Genomic DNA, 7,216 nt, shown 5'->3' on the forward strand with positions numbered 1-7,216 from the left:
CACAGACATCAGGGTTTGTGTGAATGACCTAGTATCAAAGATATAAAGATCAAAATGGAGCTGAAGGCTTCCAGATGCTGCTGCTTTTTACAACATATTTTCTAGACATTTTTGAAATGGTCTTTAAAGAAGAATGCACTCCATATTTTTTAAAGAAATGTACAGGTTTTGAAAAGAGGTAATGCTAGCATTATGTTGCCTTTAAGATTTCTCATCATATTTTCTTATAGGTTATCAAACATCCATCTGCCTGCTGTAGTGTTTGCCTAAGAATTTACCCGAAGTAACTTAAATAGCCTAGGAGGCAATGTAGGGAGACACACATACTTGCTAGCGTGTGGAATGGGGAGTTTTGTTTTGATTCCCATTCATAGGACCCGCCAAGATTGTTTTTGAAACAAAACATCCTCTAATTAAAAGAGCTGCCCCTCAGAAAGGCTAATTTTTGCCCGCTGTGGCTTGGAGTCTTAGTAACGTCTGCTCTTCAGATGAATACCTCCCAGGAGCTCAGGTATCAGCTCAGTTTGTACTGACTGCACCAAGGTGAGGACACAGAGGTCTTTTGAGTTCCTAAGTCTTTTATGTAAACTGTTCTGTCCAAGACCTGCGGACAACCAGCCGGACTGTGGCTAAAGCCTTACCCTGAGGCAAAGCTGCATTAGAAAAGCCAGTGTGGGTTACTAAGTCAGGAGATTTGAGGTTTTGCCTCAGCTGAGGGAACATGAACGAATCATCTGACCTCTATGTTTCTGATTCCTTGCCTGTAAGCATAGAGGTCCTTCCAGATCTGATCAACTGTGATTTCTTGAGAGAAGCAATCAAAGGCTTATTGAAATGCCCTTGATCACTGAGGTTGGTACAAGGAGTGCAACCCCAAATGCTACACAGAGCACAGTCCAGATTTATTTGCCATTCATCTTCCCTGCATCAGGTACTGGGGATGTAGAGCCAGAAACACTCCTTGCCTTTATGAAGCTTCATTTGTATATTGCCCCAAAAGGCTGGTCCTCCATAACTGATACAGCGCCAGAGCCCTTTGGAAAGCTAATATACAAGCACTCAACTGTTGTTGCATTTTAAAATGTGGATTAATGGTTTTGTTCCTTTATCAAGTATGTAAGATACCCCAAAAGTAAGTGTTGGCGAAGTTGCCCAGCATGAAAGCAGAACGTGAGCCCAACCTCCAGAGTACTACCGGGCCCTGTGGCCAACACACTTTCTGTGTAGCCCTTGACCAGCAGCCCCACCTTGGCCCATTTTTTCGTTGACAAATGGGGATGATAGCATGTGCCGGCCTCCTCGGAGTGCATGCGAAACACCCACCAGCCCGTGTTTAGAAAGTCGGTTTCAGACAAAAGGGGAAGTAGATGAAATGAGATGTACAGCCTGCCTCCATGCAGCTAATTTGCTGCTGGCCTTTCAAGAGACCTGCGTGTAAACACAGGACCGTGTAATTACCCTGATGTCAACACCAGCTGTACAAAGGTACAAGGCTGAGGAGAGCCAGGTGGCCCAGGAGAGACACAGCTGGCAGGTTTCAGGAGGGACGGCGTCCTTCCCCTGCCACCTTACTCAGATCCCTGTGGGACCTGCCAAGTGCGGGTGGTTTCCAGGATTGGTGAGTTTCACTCATACAGAAGAGAACAAAAAGTTACCCCACAGGGGGGTTTATTTTCTGAGAAGCCTGGGTAGCCGTGGCCATGGGCACTTGTCCAGGTGCTTCAGGTGGAAGCCTGAGCTACCCCCAGCAAATTAGGTAATATGATGATGAAATTCATTGTACCAAGCGGGCTAGGAAAGATACACTGGATTCCATCCTGGTGGCTGATGACTGTCGGCGGAAAGACAGGAATGTGATGGTCACATTCCTCTCTCCCATTTAGCCCGATGTTTTGATTCACTCAAGAAAATACTGAATCATTGGGAAAGATGATTTATAATGAATAAAACAACTGTAAAGTTAAAGGAGTGAGAAATCCATGTTGTCATTACAATAACAAAAACACAAAGGCTAACTCTAAGGTTAAAACATAAAGAGCTCCAAAGACGGTCAGGGCAAGACCTAATGTTACTAAACAATTCTTTCTCCCAAGATTTTCCCGCAATTTAAAGGAAAATTCTTTTGTAGGCAACTTGTTATCCCTCCTCATCTCAGGAGGAGCAAAAGCTTTTTCTAGGCAAGGTAAAACATCCTGGCAAAGGAGCAAATCTTCTGGCTTAAACTAATAACAAACGAAGAAGAGCTGGACTTCTTGCTAATTTGTGGCTGCTCACCCTTGCTCCCTTCCTCCTTCCCCTCCTCCCTTCCCTGCTTCCAGCCACCAGGAACAGGTTCGGGTTGTTTAAGTACAAAGCGACACCTTTCTGACCTCTCTTTCTGCGGAGGTGTTCCGAGGGTGTCACGTGCCCAGGACGACTGTAAAGTCAGGAGCCTGAGCTCCAGTTCCGGCCCCGGAGATAAACCTCGCCCCTGTGCAGTCACAGGGCCTTTTTCGGGGATTATCGACCTCCAGGGAGGGAGCGAGCAAGCAGGCAAGTGATCCAGAAGGAATGCAAGTGAGCGAGCGGCAGCAGGGCTTGGGGTCAGTTTCACAAGCAGCCTTCCACGGAGGGAGAGCTGCCTCTGCTGGAGGCCTGGGAGCCACAGGCAGTCAAGGCTGGGTCAGGTGCCGCGCAGCCCTCGCATGACCAGCTGTGTGACTGCGAGTGTGACCCGTCCTCAGAGGTCCCTGGTGAATTCCAGGGTGCAGAGGGTAAGAGCTAATCAAGGAAACACTCTCCTGCCACTGGCTCGGGCCTCGGGCCTCGGGCCTTCTTGCTGTGGGTCCCAGGGCCCCCAGACTTGGTGTCTCAAAGCCCGCCCCAGCATTTCCAGCGGCCCCCTCGCTCCCACCCCAGGAGCTGCCTTTGCCCTAGATTCGTAGCATAGAAACTAGATGCCATGACTGCTGGTTCCTGCTCTGTGCAGTCAGAAGAGCTGAACTCCAGCTGCACCGGTGGCTGCCCTTTTCCTTCTTCTTCCTGTCCATATTGTTCGGACTGGGGGTCAGTCTTTATTACCCTGATCTGTTTTCCGTGCAATGGTTAACTTAGGAATCATACTGAGGAGGAGCTCTGAGTTCTCGCTGGGGTTGGTCGGACCCCAGAGGAACGAGTTAAGCACAAAGAGCCTTAGAAGTGGCAAAGACTGTCCACCTGGGAATAAGCACAAGGTCTGTGGGAACGACGCAGTCACGAGTGAAGTGAATGGCCTTCACACTCCCGGGGGAGCCTCATCACCTCAGTGTGTCCTTCGCTGCCAGGGCACCTCTCTGGCACGTGGGTTCCGCATGGGATGTGCCGTGGGCTGGAGGCAGGTGGGGTGGGAACCCGCGGGGTACTTTTCCAGTTACCTCGCTGTGCTGGGCCCAGACCAGCAAGGCTCTTCTGCTCTCTTTGAAAACACATCTGTCCCAGTTGTAGCTGATCCCACAGCGCCACTGAGGCCCCACTCTCCCCACCGTCGGGTGCAGGCAGTGGCTGATTTGTGGGCACAGCACGCGTTTTGAACAGGCAGAATGTCGTCAGGATGCAAGTCACTGTACCCATTGCCGGGGCACTGACTTACGCCAGCTTTTCTTGATGATTCTTCTTCCCCTTCGGGGAAGTTAGCATCATCTCTTAGAATTTTTAAAAAATCCCAAGCACAAGGTATCACAGGAATCATTACATTTCTTACCACTTAAATAAATTGAACAGAATTACAAGAAGGCAGGGCGATATGTTCTCTCTGTTTCTGGAAGCGAGGCCATGAGTATGTGGAGGACTATTATACTATTTTCTATACTTTTATGTATGTTTGAAAGCATTAGAATAGATGCTTTTAAAAGACTCCAAACATCCCCTCAAAATGATAGGCAATTCCTTTATTCAACTCAAATAGTGTTAAGAATTATCATTCTTACTCAACTACTGTTAAGCATGATCATTAACTGAGGGTGTGGAGCAGATTCCATGTGCCAGGCATGGTTTCTTGAACTCACAACAACCCTGCAAAAACGGGATAATTAGTCCAGTTGACAGGTAAGACTCAGTGGAGGCTAAATAATTAACTCAAGCTTGTCTTATAAGAGAGTTAAGGATGGAAGGCTGGGCATGGTAGTTCACACCTGTAACCCCAGTACTCTGGGAGCTGAGGCAAGAGGGTCACAGGTTCAAGCCCAGCCCAGACAACTTCGCACCTGAGTGAGACCCTGTCTCAAAAGCAAACATAGGATTTAAAAAGGGCTCTATACGACAGCCCTGGGTTTAATCCCCAATGCCGCCCACAGAAAGAAGGAACCCAGATCTCTTTCTTTTAGAAGCACAAGCCCATGTTCCCTTCAGCTCTGTGGAATGGATGGTTGCCTAGACCAATAATTCCTGAGCTCAGCTGGTCATAAAAAGGACACAGAATGCAGATTTCTAGGTTCCTCTTTTAAAAAGCAGGCAAGGATGAGCCTATAATCCCAGCATCCTAAAATGCTCAGGCAGGAAGATTACTTTGTGTTCAAGGCCAGCCTGAGTTTACATAGTGAGTTCAAAGCAAGTCTGAACTACGTAATGAGACACGGTCTCAAAAGACAAGGACAAAGAGATCAGGCAGGGTTCAGGCTAGGAAAGCAAAGTTTTACCCTCATGCATTCTCATGGGTAGGACATTTGAAAAAATTCTTCGTTTCTCTTTGGTTTTCTGGTTCTTATATCCCCCCTCCAAAAAAGAAACTTGCTCCTCCAAAGATCTCCCCTCTCTAAGGCTGTATTTTGTAATAGTCTACCTCTGGGTGGCATAAACATTACAACACAATCCTGCTTCTTTCCCTTTGGATTTATTGCAAGGTTTTTCCCCTGTTAGGAGAGGATATCTTAAGAGCGCAGAACATCTGCTGCAGGTGAGTCACTAAAGGGTGGAAAGGTTGTAAAAGAGGAGGGAGGAGAGCCAGTGACTGTCCTTCCCAGGTTCATCCAAGACCGGCCAGCACCACACACTTAGGAGTGTGCATTTGATCCTTATATACTGTAAAGTCTGAAAGTAAAATAAATATTTTGAAAAGAGAACATCATACCCTCCATTCCTATGGTGGATTTGAATCCAATAATCCGTTCTCTTAAGACAAATTCTAATGTCTGGATTTTCTTCCTGGCTGCCTCTCCCTTGCCCAGCCCAATGTCTGCTGAATGGACGGTCAGTCCCTGGCCAGGAAGAACAATGGATGTATTTGAACTGCCAACGGTGAAACCAAAGCATTTTACACGTGGGTCTGAGTTCCAGAAAACTATGACATTCCAGAGTTCTTTAGAGACACTGGTATTCCAAGATGAGTTATCTCAGCTTTATTTTAGGCCTTGTGGGGTGTGTACTGGGTTGTGAAAATCTACAGAATGAATACACTATCACATCGCATACCCCCCTTACACGCTTTACCTACAATAACCACATAATCTTGGTGACTCTCGACAGTTGTCATGAAGATTTATTCTTCTCAATGCCATATCAGCCCTCCTGAGAGGGTGGCAGAAGGGCTTCTTAATACGTCATTATCAGAGAAACATGCATAGATTTTTTTCCCTATTTTTTTTTGCTTATCAAGACTAAGAAAACACTCAAGCCAGAAGTTTCTTCCTTCATCCAGTAGAACCAAGCACCAAGAGCTGAGGGAGAGGAGATGAGGCCTGTATTAACTTCAAGTTCAAAGATAACAGCTTTCCCTAAAGGCTGCTTTGTGTGTCTCTGTAGTCTGGAGGCGAGGGATGAGGGTGCTCGACGTAGGAGTGGTCTGTGGCCCTCTGGCCAGGATGGCCAGAGAGATGCACCTGTAGGAATCAGACATGCTTGGAGTTGCCACGGTTGCATCATGGACAATCACTGAGAAGAAACTGTAGTTGGCCTTTGTCACAGACCTCTCCTGGGCCCTGAAAGGACATCTGTACCAGTTAAAGTTCACTAGAGGAACAGATTTTACATATATTACATATAGGATATATAAGGTAGGCTTGCAGTGGCCACCTGCAGGGTCAGATGTGGAGGAGTATAAAAGGAGAGTGTGCTGGAGTGCCAGAGGGTCCAGTCAGAAGTGCAAGGCCTGGAACTTACTACAGAGTCACGTGCAGTCCACGTCAGAAAGCTGAAGGGTCTGCTCTGGAAGCCTGGAGACGGACATCCAACAGTAATGGTGGAGAGTGGAGCTCTTCTCTGAAGAAGCAGAATCGAGCCTTCCTGCTTCACTCCCTTTTATTCCATCCCGGCTACAAGCCTTTTGGTTGGCGCCACCCACACCCAGGCTACACCCTCCCCCTTCAGTACGTCAGTCATCCAGACACACCCAGAGCTGTGGTGTTTCCATCCACTAGGTCCTTCTTATTCAAGTTGACACCACAATTAACAATCACAACATAGAGGCAATGGCTATTCCAATAGACAACCTTCTCAGTACCATTTATATGACTTTAGATGCTTCTAAGAGTATGAGTTCTTGTATGAAAACCCCTCAGAGTCACCTGATTGTACCTGGTCATAGGATGAAACAGATTTTGTAAGTGAACTTTCCATGTATTTCCTTAAGCTCTAAAAAGTCTCTGATAATGTGACGGTCAAGCTTGATTGTGTCAACCTGATTAACTTGGGAACTGCCCCAGGGATTGGTAGAATACATGTCTGACTATGTCTGAGTGAGTCACGGAGCTGTGACCATGGATACTATATCTGGTGCCTCAGCTCTTCCTCTCTGGCGCTGCTCCCCTGCTCTGCTTCCTGGCTGCCACGAACTAAGCCCCTCTGCCATACCCCTCCACCATGATGTCCCTCTTGGAGCCTGCAGACCATGGACTAAACACCTTGAAACACTGAGCTAAATTAAACCTCTCCTCCTTTGAGTCATAGGTGTCTGGTGGTGTGTACCAGCAACAGGAAGCCTGACTAATACAGAAGCCTGGAGCTTCTGGTGTTGAAGGAAGCATTTCTAACTGTTATCTACTAACCTTTCTATTAAACAGATGCTGAATACGATTCAGCCCTTTCTTAACAACTGACTGTCACTTTTAAGGTTTGGTTTTCTCATCTGTAAAATGAGAAGAAAATATCCCTGATCTTAAAAAGTTATCAGGATCGGGTTGGGGATTTAGCTCAGTGGCAAAAGCGCCTGCCTGGCAAGCGCAAGGTCATGAGTTCGGTTCCCAGTAACGGAGAAAAACCAGAAAAA

This window comes from Chinchilla lanigera, unplaced genomic scaffold, assembly GCF_000276665.1.
Source record: "Chinchilla lanigera isolate Chin_1 unplaced genomic scaffold, ChiLan1.0 scaffold00047, whole genome shotgun sequence".
NCBI classification, from domain to species: Eukaryota; Metazoa; Chordata; class Mammalia; order Rodentia; family Chinchillidae; genus Chinchilla; species Chinchilla lanigera.